Source organism: Megascapheus bottae, chromosome 4, assembly GCF_031878675.1.
Source record: "Megascapheus bottae isolate mThoBot1 chromosome 4, mThoBot2.hap1, whole genome shotgun sequence".
In the NCBI taxonomy this organism is placed as follows: Eukaryota; Metazoa; Chordata; class Mammalia; order Rodentia; family Geomyidae; genus Megascapheus; species Megascapheus bottae.
The window spans coordinates 41,111,059-41,124,769 of record NC_143512.1 but is presented as its reverse complement, the minus strand read 5'-3'; the positions used below and the strand labels follow the sequence as shown (position 1 = coordinate 41,124,769).

The 13,711-nt window shown below is 40.4% G+C and overlaps 1 protein-coding gene and 1 non-coding gene across 4 annotated transcripts in view; both read left to right on the top strand.

Moving 5' to 3' along the window:
• Pde8b (phosphodiesterase 8B) overlaps positions 1–13,711 on the top strand; it is a 189,356-nt gene that overhangs the window by 45,028 nt on the left and 130,617 nt on the right. The window lies entirely within an intron of this gene.
• On the top strand, positions 3,584–3,705 carry LOC150064322 (U6atac minor spliceosomal RNA). The gene has a single exon (XR_016535324.1). It is a non-coding gene; the product is annotated as a U6atac minor spliceosomal RNA (small nuclear RNA).

Here is a 13,711-nt window from a genome sequence, read left to right as displayed (position 1 = left end):
GAGTAGCTAGAATTATAGGTGTGAGCCACTGGTGCCAGGCTTCTGGCTTACTTTTGGCAGTATGGTCTTGTTGGGGGTCAGGAGAAAGAGGAGGTGGAAGGAAAGGAAAGCATGAAAAGGGCATGTCTTGATTTATGTAAGTTTATAAGTCACGTGATTGACTATAGGAGAACATAATGACATTTTTTTGTGTATGCATAGGTCACGGGGCTTGAACTCTTGGCCTCAGTGCTGTCCCCTAAGCTCTTCAGCTAAAGGCTACTGCCCTACCCCTGGGCCTGGGTGTTGTCCTTGAGCTCTTCAGCTCAAGGCTACCACCCTACCCAAGGAGCCACAGACCCATTTCCCCTTTTCTAGTGATGAATTGGAGATAAGAGTCTCAAGGTCTTTAATACCTGGGCTGGCTTTGAACCTCAATCCTCAGATCTCAGCCTCCTAGGATTATAGGCTTGAGCCACTATGTCCGGCTTCATGACATTTTTTTTTTTACAGTGCTTATATTCTCAATCAATGAACCTATGTAAATTCACTTTCTAGTTAAACCATATGTTCCCCTCGTAGGCGTTAGAGTCAAATATTCATTTTTCTTGCAAGCTTTTCAATAAGAGAAATTTAGTATCAGATTTTAGTAAACCCAGGCCAAAGATGGAGAGCCTCTATCTGCCAGTTTTGTTTAACACTTGGAATATCATCATCTACCATTTGTAAGCAGGTGATACTACTTGCTTGATAGAAAGTGTCACATAGCTGACTTTTTCTTGAAGATGGAGATATAACTCTCAAATCTGAGTCAAAAAGCATACAATTCTGTGGCTTTTGGTACAGATTGATATGCCTCAATTTACAATGGGACCATACTCCAACCATGCCATCATAAGTTGAAAACATACTTATGTCATGTCACTAATATGTCTCACCTACTATAAATCATCATTTAGCTTAGCCTACTTACATATGCTAAGAATGCTAATAGCTTTACGATTGGGCAAAACCATCTAGTACAAAGCCTATTTTATAGTAAAGAGCTGGTTATCTCATATGAACTCACACAGATGAGCATTTTATAGGCAAGATGAGATATAAAAATACAGAAGAGGACACTAAAGTCCTTTGGCAATACTGTGTACTGCAGACTGACCCTTTGTTTCTGCTGTGGTTCTGGATGGCTGCTGAGGCCTTGAAGAGAGTCTACCATGTTAAAGCCTAGGAAACAACATCTGAAACTCTAATTCTATTGAAAGCATATTGTTTTGACTCTATAGAGACTAAAATCTTGCAGATCAAACCATTATAATGTAGGGACTATTGGTATTCACTGTGTCCAGTTCTAGAATATTTTTTTGGAGGGGGGGGGTCAGGGGGCTTGAACTCTGCCTGGGAGCTGTCCCTGAGAGCTCTTGAGCTCAAGACTACTGCCCTACCCTGGGCCTGAGTGCTGTCCCTGAGCTCTTCAGCTCAAGGCTACCACCCTATCCATGGAGCCCCAGGCCCACTTCCCCTTTTCTAGTGATTAAATAGAGACAAGAGTTTCTTGGCTTTTTATTGCCCCGGCCAGCTTTGAACCTGGATCCTCAGCTCTCAGCCTCCTGAGTAGCTAGGATTACAGGCATGAGAGACCACGCCTAGCTTAGAATATTTTTTTTCTTATCATGATGGTGGTAGGACTTCAACTCAGAACTTGGTGTTTGTTAGGTGGGAGCTCTCCACTTGAGCCATACATCTCTTTTTGCTGTGTGTATGTGTGTGTGTGTGTGTGTGTGTGTGTGTGTGTGTGTGTGTGTGTGTGTGCGTGTGTGTGTGTGTATGTTTGTGCATGTGCACAGGACCTGGCCCTGGCCCTGAGATTCTTTTGCTCAAGGCTAGGACTATACTATATCTACAGCTCTACTTCTGCCTTTTTCTGAGTAGTTTTTATTGGCGATAAGAATCTCAGATTTTTCTGCCTCCATTGGATTTGAACTGTTATCCTCAGATCTCTGCCCCCCTGAGTAGCAAGGATTACAGGTGTGAGCCATCAGTGTCTGGATGCTCTGGTTACTTTTGAGAGAGGTATTTACTTTTCCTCTGGCCAGCCTGGTTCCCATGTACCTGTAATGACCAATGGGAAGCATTGTACCCAGCTTTTCCTGTTGAAAAATTGCAGTCTTAGCAAACATTTGTGCTTGTACTGGCTTAATACTGTAATTCCCCTGATTTCTGCCTCCTATATAGATGGGATGATAGGTGACCACCACCATACTTGGCTACTGACTGAGACAGGGTCTTGGACTTAGGATTACATTCCTCTTTCCTCTTTACTACTGTGTAGATTTTCTTTGTAGGAGTCTCCTGTGTTTTGTTTACTCCACACATTAGTGGACATGTGCACATTTCCACATATATTATGTGATTTGATGTGCATTTCCCTGGTGGCTGATTTAGGGTATTTGAACAAGATAAAGTAGTGAACATGAATTTGGACCTCAGTTAGCTGTTAGATTTAGAAGGCTTTCAGAATAATTGTATTGGTGTTCCTTATGAGTCTTTTTTACACTATAGCTTTTTAGCTCAGGAAGGCAAGTCCAAAGGCTTCGTTGAAAGATCTGCCTTGTAGAGCTATGTCAGAGAGTTCTGGAAACACAAATCCATGGGGCCTTTCCAGTATGCATATGGCAGAAGCTTCATGGTCAATGTGGATACAGATTCAAGAGTTGAGACTGAGACTCACTTCTAGGAGAAGCAGTTGGTAGGATTTTGAGGGAAAGCAAGACTTATTGCCACCCACAGGAGGCGCTACGGAGCACATGCTGTTTGCACTGTATAGCCGAGATGATGGTTGCCATTTTTTACAAATTACCTTTCTACAACTAATGTTCAGATTTGGTTTGCAAATTAAATGGTAACATTAACGCATCATCACTGAAAACATTACAGTTGAATGCACTGGTTTGGGTGAATTGAGCCACACAGTGTCAGTTCTTGATATTTGTCTTGGAAATGCAGAGGGAATAGTAAGATAATTCTCAAGTAAATAATCCATACCAAATTCTTGTATAGTTGTTTTGGAATACATTTTCTCCCAGCTGGTTTGAAGGCAGATACAGCTGACTATATGGAAAGATGGCAACACAGCAAAGGAAACAAGCCAGGTAACAAGAACTCAGTTTAAAAGGAATTAGGAAAGGTCTTTGAGAACATCTCCTTTCCATCTTTCAAGTCTTTCTACTTTTCTTGGTTGGATTAAGTAATTTTCTTCTTTTGCCTGACACATTTTTTTTTGGGGGGGGGTTGGTTCATGGGGCTTGAACTCTGGCCTGGGCACTGTCCCTAAGCTCTTTAGCTCAAGGCTACCACCCTACCCTTGAGCTACAGCCCCACTCCCATTTTCTATAGATTAATTGGAGAAAAGAGTGTCATGGCTTCATTTTGCCCAGGCTGGCTCAGATCTCAGCTTCCTGAGTAGTTAGGATTGATTACACCAGACCTGACACAGTTTTTTTTTTACTTAAAGAATTTATTAACATTGATTTTTACATCATATTTCAAATGATGTATTTAACAAACAGAATATTCAAGAAGGGAATCTCTATATTCAATCACTGGTGTGTTATATGAAAGGAGAGAAGGTTAGCACTCCCCTTAACAAGGATGGAAGAGGCCCTTGGGCCTGACAACACACATACGGTTAAGGAAGGACATACTAAATCCACTAGCACAACAATGTTCATTGCAGCACTATTTACCATAGCAAAGATATGGAACCAACCCAGATGTCCCTCAGTTGATGAGTGGATCAACAAGATGTGGTATTTGTACACAATGGAATTCTATGCTGCTGTCAAAGAACAACATCACCCAATTTTTAAGCAAATGGAAAGACTTAGAAAAAATCCTATTTAGTGAAGTAAGCCAGACTCAAAGGAACATAGGCACAATGGTTTCCATTATTTGTCATAATCAGTAGAAACCTTGGGCTGTCCTAGCAGAGATTTACAATAGAGCAAAACCTAGATACATAAGGCCATATAAGATGATGCCAAATGAGTCTCCAGAATATAGAATCAAAAGCCATATGAGTGATTGTTGTCCTTAATGTACTATGTTATCTCTCATCTCTTTTGCTGTCCCTTGTTTATGTCATATGGTTAAAGTATTTTTACCTTGTTATCTGATATATTGTATATATGCTTATTTGGTTATTTGAAATAGGATAGGGAAGAGGGGGGAAACAAGATGAGAGGCGGGGGTGGGAGGAGGGAAATGGGGACTAAGACATGAAAAAGGGTGTCAGTGTTTGTGAAGTAATGCACAGTAATTGTATCTGGTAAATATAATGTAACCCTTCTATTAATTACAATAAAAGTATATGAAAAAAATCACTGGCACTTAGATTTTAGAACATAATTAAAATTAGGCTGAGGGTTTGTATGTCATAGATACATATTAATCTATGTAATAAATCATTATGTCTAGAGAATCATACATTTTTTTGTCTATGTAGTTGTGTTTATATTTCCAATACCATGTCCATAGCATTGGGTACGCAAATAGTGAGTCATTGCTCTTGTACTTTTTGGATCTAATAGCCACATATTAAGGATACCATATGCCTTTTGTTCCTTTGGTCTTGACTTGTCTCAATCAACATGATTTGCTCTAGGTTCATCCACTTCCCTGTGAATGCCATTATTTTATCTTGTCTGTTGGCTGTGTAGAAATCCATTGTATATATATATATGTATATATATATACATATATATATGTATATATATATATACATACCACATTTTTTGTATCCATTCATCTGCAGTACGGAATCTGGATTGTTTCCATCACTTGACTATTGTGAATAGTGCAGAGATGAACATAGCTGAGCAGGTGTCCTTATCATATCCTGGGTTACGATGTTCAGGATAGATGCCCAGGAATGATATGGCGGGATCGTAGGGAAGGTCTACTTTCAGTTCTTTAAGAAACCTCCCCACTGCTTTCCAGAGTGGCTGAACTTATTTACAATCCCACCAGCAGCTGACACCATTTTTGAAGAAAACATTTTGCTCTTCTGAAGGCGGTTCCCTAGTAACAGTAGGAAAGGATAGGCCTTAGGCTTACAAGGAGGGAATTTCAAATCACATTTTTAAAATTTTTTTCTATGATAAGCAGAGAAAGCAGGAATGACAAGAAGACAACAGTGTCACAAAGGAGCTATGTGACAAAAGATTTTGCTACACGTTAATTCAGAACTGATTGCAGCTGTCAAAGTCACATCATTTTTCCCGTGTCCCAAGGGAAACAATTTAGTGGGTAGGTTCTCATAAAGAGCCTTCTGGTATATGTTCTACTCAGAGTTGTGAGCAGAGAAAAAGGGACAGCACTATACTAGTGTGGTAAGTGTATGAAGCCCTCACCAGTCCTTCTGGCTGAGGGCCTCTGGCAGGAGCTATCCTCATAAAGGCATGAGCTGTTGCCACCACAGAGCACCAGAGCAGGAAGAAGTGACTTCTATCCTCTCCAGTGCTTCTTTAGTGCCTCCCACTGGCTGTACCAATGTACCAATAGTAGACTAGCCAACAGGCTGTCAAAGTCAGAATATGGTGATTTGCCATTGGAGACTAACTGCATAAAAATCAACTTTTCAGTGATCACACTTTCTTGGTGTTAATTTTACAATGTGTTATTTTGGAAAACTATTGCAAGATTTAAAAATCATCGGTTTCTTGTTTCTTATAAAAATTCACCATATTTAATATTTATTTATGCCAAGATTCTCATCTTGTAATTGGTAAACTTTGTCATGAAGTATCTTAAACCCTGTACTTTTTCACTTTTTTTTTCAAGCCCTGTGAACTTAGGGCTTCATATTCTTGCTAAGCTCTTTTGCTACAGGCTGGAGGTCTACCACTTGAGCCATACCTTCACTTCTGGAATTTGCTGATTAATTGGAGATAATAGTCTCATGGATTTTCTTGTCTGAGCTGGCGTCAAGCCACAGTCTTCATAAATCTCAGCTTCCTGAGTAAGTAGGTTTACAGGCATGAGTCATCAGTGCCAGGCTTCTCTTTTTCACCCTATCTTCATTCATATTGTTTTCTAATAAATCTGAAACAGCTTGGTTATCTTTCAGAAGGACAGAGATAGATGCTTTTAAGTTCTTCTTTTCTGGACCAATGCTTAAATACTTATAGACTATTCAATGGTGATCACTTGTCTTCCAGTTAGTCAAAGTGGATATAGTTTGTCTCCTGCAGCTTGCAGCTGAGAAGACACAGAGGCATCCACTGTATACAGCTGCATGCATCTCCTTACAGACAGAACTGGGAATTATTTTGTTCCCCACTCGAATGAAGCATACCAACTTGAAGTGTTTGTGCTGAGTGACCTGTTTTTATCTGTTTTGTGTATATCCTCTTCTGGGTCTGAGATAAAGGACCCATGTCTCTGGATCCCTATGGGGTTGCTAGGAAATGATTTTCAAAGTGCTCTGTGGCAATGTAGCAGGTTGAACTTTTTTATGAAGCGTTGTCGTGGAAACCAAATGCATCATTGCCTGTCTGACTAATTTATCTTACAATGATAAAAAATTGTGATCCTGGGTAGCAGATACAAAACAGTAAAAATGCAATAAAAATCCCCAATAAATGTAAAAGGGGTAAAGGGGGGTGGTTTTGTCAGTAGAAACCTTTTGAATTGGCAGACTTCAATGCAGAAGTGCCCAGTGTTGGGCAGTTGACGTGGATAGGGCTGTGTGAAGAGATAGGTGGACTAGTTTGCTGTCTTGTCTTCAGAGAAGGAAAGCCCCATTCACCCCATGGCTTGTTGCTATGGGGTTTTAGCAATGACCTAAGTTCTTAAATGTGTAATGAGGCCGGGTGCTGCTAAGTCCCATGGAGGCTCAAAAGAGTTGTCAGGGTTTTTGTTGTTGTTGTTTAGTGGTTGGTTGATTTTAGTTATTCTTCTTCTACCTTTTGCTCCTGTGGTGACATCACCTGGCCTACTATCCTCAAAGTCCTATCCCGTGGAGATGGTACTTGGGGCTCAATTCCCTGCTCTCTGTGATGGTAGCATTCAGGACCTTTAAGGAAGAGAAAAAAAATCTGTTTTGTGCATTGAGAACAAAACTTTCTGTCACTGTAGATATTGATGGATGCTGCTTATATCTTGATCAGTGAGCTAGTGGGGTATGATTTCAAATAGTTTATCAGGATAGGAGAGCTTGATGGAAAAGAAACTTTTACGACTGTGTTAAGTTGTTCATATTGCTTCTGTGGGATTTAGCTCCTAGCTTTTATCTCCTCCCTCAAACCTACTATGTGGTTGCATTAGGTTAAATCTGCCTGTTTCTTTTGGACCTTTCCAAAAATCCTTTATTAATATCTCTATATTTAATGTTTTTGCATTTAAAGGGAAAAGTTGTACTCTAGGTATACATTCTAAAACAAAATAGAAATAAGCCACATTAAATCAGTATTTCATGGAGTGAGATTTAAGGCCCAAAGCTATTTCATTTTTTCATTTTGCACATATTTCTAAGTACCTATTTTGTGCTAGGTACTTTTGGTGAACTTATTATATATGAAGGAGTCATGATGGGCCAGAAAGTGCCTTTAAGGGGCTGAAAGCAAAGGTGGGCCAAAATCTGAGGCCTGTCTAGAGCAGTGACAAGACAGTCACCATCTGAATTGGGATCTCTGTGCTGAGGTTCCTGGGGTTTATATCTTATAACCGTGGCCAGTTCTCCAGTCTCAGCCTTGGCTGTAGCTCATGAAGACACTGGCCTACATTCCCACATGACCCTCCAGGAATGACCTTCTGAAAGCAAGGTTATCTTTGCTGGTAAAATGGTATTCTACCTTGTACTTGGGGAGCTGAATGGCTTGTGATTCTATCCCATGTAATTTTGCGTTCAGCTGTGATTTCTACTGCCTTCTGTTCTCCATTTTAGTCCTCGAGGTGAAATGGGGGCTGGAGCTTCCTTTCCACTTTGATACTTTGAGCAACTCAGATTTCTAAGATTCTGTCTGCACTTCCAAGAACAGCTGAAGTAAGACTGCAGCATTCAAAGGGAATCTGTGAAGACTCAGTGCCGGCAGAGGACAAGCAGGATGAACCCTCAGTGATTTGACCCTCTTCATATTCTGGCTGCTTTGGCCTTCCCTGCCAATGCCTCTTCACAGAGGGTTAGCCTTTGTTATGTGTGACCTTTGGTATATGTCTAGACTCCCAAAGTCTAGGCCAACCGCATCTAAGGTTCTCCCAGGATACTTGTCACCTTTGAGAATAAGTGGTTGAAGGATTCTTTTCCGCTAGAATTCTACCGTCCCCTCACTCATTGAATGAGAGTCAGGGTAGAACATATGTAGAATTAGGATTGAGAGAATACAAACAGGGCTCTGCTGCCACTTGGTAAATGCTTGTCACCATTCAACTGGAAAGGTTTTCCCCCTTCAGGGGTCTCCTGACTCCCAGCCATGAGGACCATCCTCAGCTCTCCTGGCCTCAGCATACTATGACTTTCTACCCACACAGGAGCCACACAGAGGCCTATGAGCTGTACCTTGTGATCTGTGATGTGTGTTGTAGATCTATGATCTATATATCCCTTGATTATATGAATAACTCATGCCCTTACCTTCTTTCCAGTATTTCCCTGTAGGTTGTGATTTGTATGTGAAAGTACATGTACATATGTGGACTTCAAGTTGGAAAATATACAACTAGAAGAAAACAATTAAAAAATCAGCTGTAGGCCGGGAGTTTGGCCTAGTGGTTCAAGTGCTTGCCTAGCATGCACGAATACCCAGGTTCGATTCCTCGGTACCACATACATAGAAAAAAGCCGGAAGTGGTGCTGAGGCTCAAGTGGTAGAGCTCTAGCCTTGAGAAAAGTCCAAGGACAGTGCTCAGGCCCTGAGCCCAAGCCCAAGACTAGCAAAAAAAAAATCAGCTGTAATTATTAATGTGTTAACATTAGTGATGGAGTTCACAATAACATTTTATTGCAAAATATGCCCCATTTTGTGTACCTCAGCTCCTGGCTTTCAAACATGAGGATAATGTTTTGTGGCTGTGTTGGTACCTTTCCTGCTATGATCTAAGTAACAGTTCAAGAGCAGGGGACTACTGACAGGGTATTCATTCCAGCAATCAGGCAGCAAGTGTTCTGGCATATGCCAGTGCTAGGACTTGAACTCAAGGCCTGGGAGCTGTTGCTGAGATTTTTTGCTCAAGGCTGGTGCCTCCATTTCTGGCTTTTGAGTGGCTAATTGAAGACAAGGATCTCATGGACTTTCCTGCCCAGGCTGGCTACAAACTCTTATCTTTAGATCTCAGAATACTGAGTAGCTAAGATTATAAGCATAAAGAAAATATTCCTGATTGATCTAAGATGAGCACACATCTTAGCTGAGTGTTGGTGGCTCATACTTGTAATCCTAACTAAACAGGAAGCTGAAATGTGAGGAGTATTTTGTGCATATTCTTTTCTTTTTTTCATTTATATGCCTATTCATTTGTTTGCTTAGCAAATGTTGTTTGGGGCCTACTATGTGTTGGGCCATGTTTGAGACACTGACTTACAACAATGAAAAATAACGGAGAGTGCATCTCATCTTCTGCTTGAATTGGAAGAATTTTTTATTTTTTTATTTTTTTTGTTGGCTCGTGGGGGTTGAACTCTGGGCCTGGATACTGTCTCTGAGCTCTTCAGCTCAATGCTACCACTCTACCCTTGAGCCAAGTCCCACTTCCCATTTTCTAGAGGTTAATTGGAGATAAGAGTCTCAGGTCCTTTTCTTCCTGGGCTGGCTTTGCCCCTTGATCCTCAGATCTCAGCTTCCTGAATAGCTAGGATTACAGGTGTAAGCCACAGCACCCGGTGAATTGGTAGCATTAAAAAAAAATAATTGTGTATTACAACTCATTTCACCTTTGATATACTAAATATGGGAGTTCTTGCCAAGTGCCAGACACCTCTCCTACTGATTAACTGATTCACTGAGTTTTCCCAACTTGCTATAGTTCTTGCTATGGTTTAAATGTATTTCCAGAGGTCATGTATTGGAAACTTAATCTTCAATGTAGCAGTGTGGAGAAGTAGGGCCTAATGAGAGGTCATTCAGTCATGATGATTCTTCCTCGTGTGGGGTTATGCTATGATAGCAGAAATGGGTATATCAAGAGTGGGTTTTTATAAAAGCAGGTTTGGTTGCCTTTTGCTCTCTGCTCTCTTGTACTCTTCAGTATATGATTCTGTCTATTCTGGGTCACAACTCATCAAGGAGGCCCTTACAGATGACACCCTTGATCTTGGATTTCTCACATTCTAGGATCATAAGCCAGATATATTTCTGGTCACTGAAATTGTCCAATCTATGTTATTTCATTATAGTGGACTGCATAAGTGGACTGCAGCAGTTCTGTTTTCCTTTTAAAGATGAAGAAATGGAAGCCTTGAGAGTATAAGGCATTTACTTGAAGGAATGTACTTGATTTTTTCATAAGGATTACCTCTTAGGCTATGTTGTACTAGGTTGTGGGGGCAGGATGTCCATGCAAGATGATTTTTGAGATAAGACTTGCAGGGAATAAGGGAGGAAGCTGAGTAGATCTTTGGAAAAAGAATGTCCAAAGGAGAATAACTGTGAGTCTGGAATATGCCCAGTATTTTGAGAGAACCACAGCAGTCTCATATTTTAGAGTGGAATAAATAAGAAGGAGAAGGGGAGTTGAGTGGGAGAAAAGAAAAGGAGAAAGAGAAGAAGAGGAGATATGATAGAGAAGCAAAGGGGAGATGTTCTACCCACAGACGTAAATTTGTGAGTTATCAGTATACAAATGACACTTAAAGCTACAACTGGGATGAAATCAAGTAAGTGAGTATAGACAGAAAAGAGGAGTAGGGCAAAGATTCAAGTATGTCCTGGGCATCAGAACATATATAGGTGGGTTGAAAAGGAGAAATCCAATTCCTAAGAATGAGTGGTCATGAGGAGGAAACTATGAGAGTTTTTATTTTGTTTTGTTTTTTGTTTCCAGCTGAAAGCTGGATTGGAGGAAAAAAGGGAATAGCAGATGTGCTGTTAGGACAAAGACGCTAGGATTACCTGACAAATTTAAAGAATTATTATTCAAATATCCAATAAGTAACAAATGGAAGTACAGGAGTCATAGCAAAAAATGGAATATATAAAAGACAATCAGGATATCAGTTTTGGCCTACAGGATATAACAATAACAAAAAAGCTAACTCAGTGTTAGCTCAGTGTTAAAATGGATAGGAAGAGTGTCAGTGAACTTGAAGCTGGACCTATAAAAATTATGTAATCTGAGCAACAGAGAGAAAAGATTGAATAAGAAGCAGAGTTTTGAGGACTCTTGTGAAACAATAACAAAAGACCCAGAAATATGATTTAGGAATTCTAGAAGGAGATGGGAAACAATATATTTGGAGAAATAATAAGTGAATATTTCTCATGGAAAAAGAAGCAAACAAAAGTGGCATCTCTCTCATCAAGCGCCGGAAGACCCTCCCCTCCACCTTTTTGTTTGTTGAACCAGAACTAAGGACATTTTTGTTTGTAATTTCCCTTTAAGAACACAAATGTTTTGAGGGATGTACTAAATACTAACTGAACGTCAATGGGGAAAAGTGGCAAATTCAGTGCCAGTGTGGGTACTTTGAATTCTGGCTCTCTTACCAATCCACCTGCTACCGCTTCTTTTCCAAAATTCTCCAGTAACCATCCCATTCTTTCTCTCTTGGTTTTATAATTGCTGCCTACTAGAACAGTGAAGTGACGTATGCTTGCTACAATCTTGAACTTTTGTGTGTTGTACAGGAAGCTCATTGGCACACATGGTTTTGGTGTTGGGCAGACTTGAACTGTAGAGTGTTTTGTTGCTGTTTGCAGTGGTAACAAGCACTTTCTGGCATTTTCTTCAGAGGCAATTTAGCAGCAGCAGTCTTTTTTAAAAGATAACTTTGAAACTTGAAGGCACAATTTGAGATGCAAGTTGGCCAGACACTTTTGGTTTCTTTAGCAAGTCAGAGAAACAATCCAGAGGCTAATATGAACCTTGCTTGAAGAGCACATTATCTCATGGGAAGGGCAGGAAGGCGGGCTGAAGACTGGCCTTGGCCCTCACACAGACTTGGCCCGGTCACTTAGTAACTGTGTGACCTTGATGCAGCTACTGTGCCTCTCCAATCTCGGTTCCTTCCTGAATAGAAGGGAGACAGACAGACGGATAGAGAGTGTTAGAGGACAGGATTTCTGTGTGAGGCTCTGAGGTAGATAGCAGAGCCAAGGCTTAGACATTACTGATTAGTCTTACTACTACCAGTAGTTCCCCCTGAGATGGCTTTTAATTTGATGAAATATATGGCCTGGAGTCACTTTTTTTCCCCCTTTTTAAGTATTTTAGTTCATAGCAAACACTATTTTCTTTCTTGAGACTAAAGAATGATTTTGCACTATGGAATTTCTGTAATGAAAGTTTTTTTCCTTCTCTGCGGTACGGAGGGCTGCATCCAGGTCTTTTGTTTTACAAACTGGCCAGCCACTGTACTGCCTGAGCTAAAATCCTTTTGCTTCTCAAAAATTCTGTTTTATTACTGAGAGGGTCTCGTCATTGCTTGTTCTCAGGCTGGCTCAGAACTCATGATTCTCCTGCCTCTGCCTCTTGAGGAGATGGGACTACAGACATGCACATCACACTAGGCTGAATATATGAACAGATCCTTAGCTGTACTGATGAGCTATTATCAGTACCTACCAAAGGAAAACAGTGACGTGTGTGTGCTGAGGTCCCTGGAAGATGCCATCCAGTGAACTAGATATTTGTTCTCAATAGTTGCTCCTCCAGAGACACCCACCTAGAGAACACATGGAGGAAACTTCCTCTTTTCCCTGTTCACTACAACTTCTGCTGGCAATGCTCTCCCTTGTCTTCATTCTTAATTTTTACATTTGAAAGGACCTTTACTATGTGATTACTAAAATGAATAACAATCTACTCACTTTCTTAGAAGTTTGGTAAGTAACATTTACTTACCAAAATTCTACTTGGCTATAACAGCATACAATTAGAAAGACTTCTGAAACATTCTATCCCTCCCATATTTGAAAACCTAAATTTCAACAGCAAAATGAGTCTATTTAGTGGAATTAAAATGTAATTCTGGAAGTTTCTTAGAGTAAGGCATCATGTATTTTTTTCTTTCTTTTCTTCCCCCCCCCTCATTTATTCCTCACCATTTATTTTCAGTACAAGGTAAATACTCAATTAATTTAAATTTGAATGCTTTGGGGTAATTAATGTAGGTATCTCATTGTATTTTGGATTTTTGCTGGAAATGTATTAATGCCTAGTCCCTAGGGACAGGGAAGATGTTGACATAGGGTTCTACAACCAGTGATGAGGCAGGGGTACGCTAGGCTGTGCAACTGGGTTGTACTTATTTTCTTTCTACACGAGTAGCAGCCCATCTGTGAGACCTCCTGTGAGCCCTGAATTTTAATTAAAATTTAAATTGCCCTTCTGAAAAACTCTCAGTTGAATGACTAAGACAAAATACCAAAAAAAGTAGCTTCATTTTAATTTCTATCCTAGACTGTCACTGGAGAGCTTGTTGAAAGGGAAGGATCACAGAAAAAGTACTGATGCAGGAAGCAAAGCACTTAGACTTGGATGTACTTGGAGAGCCTGGCTTCCAAGGGCAGCCTGTGTTCCT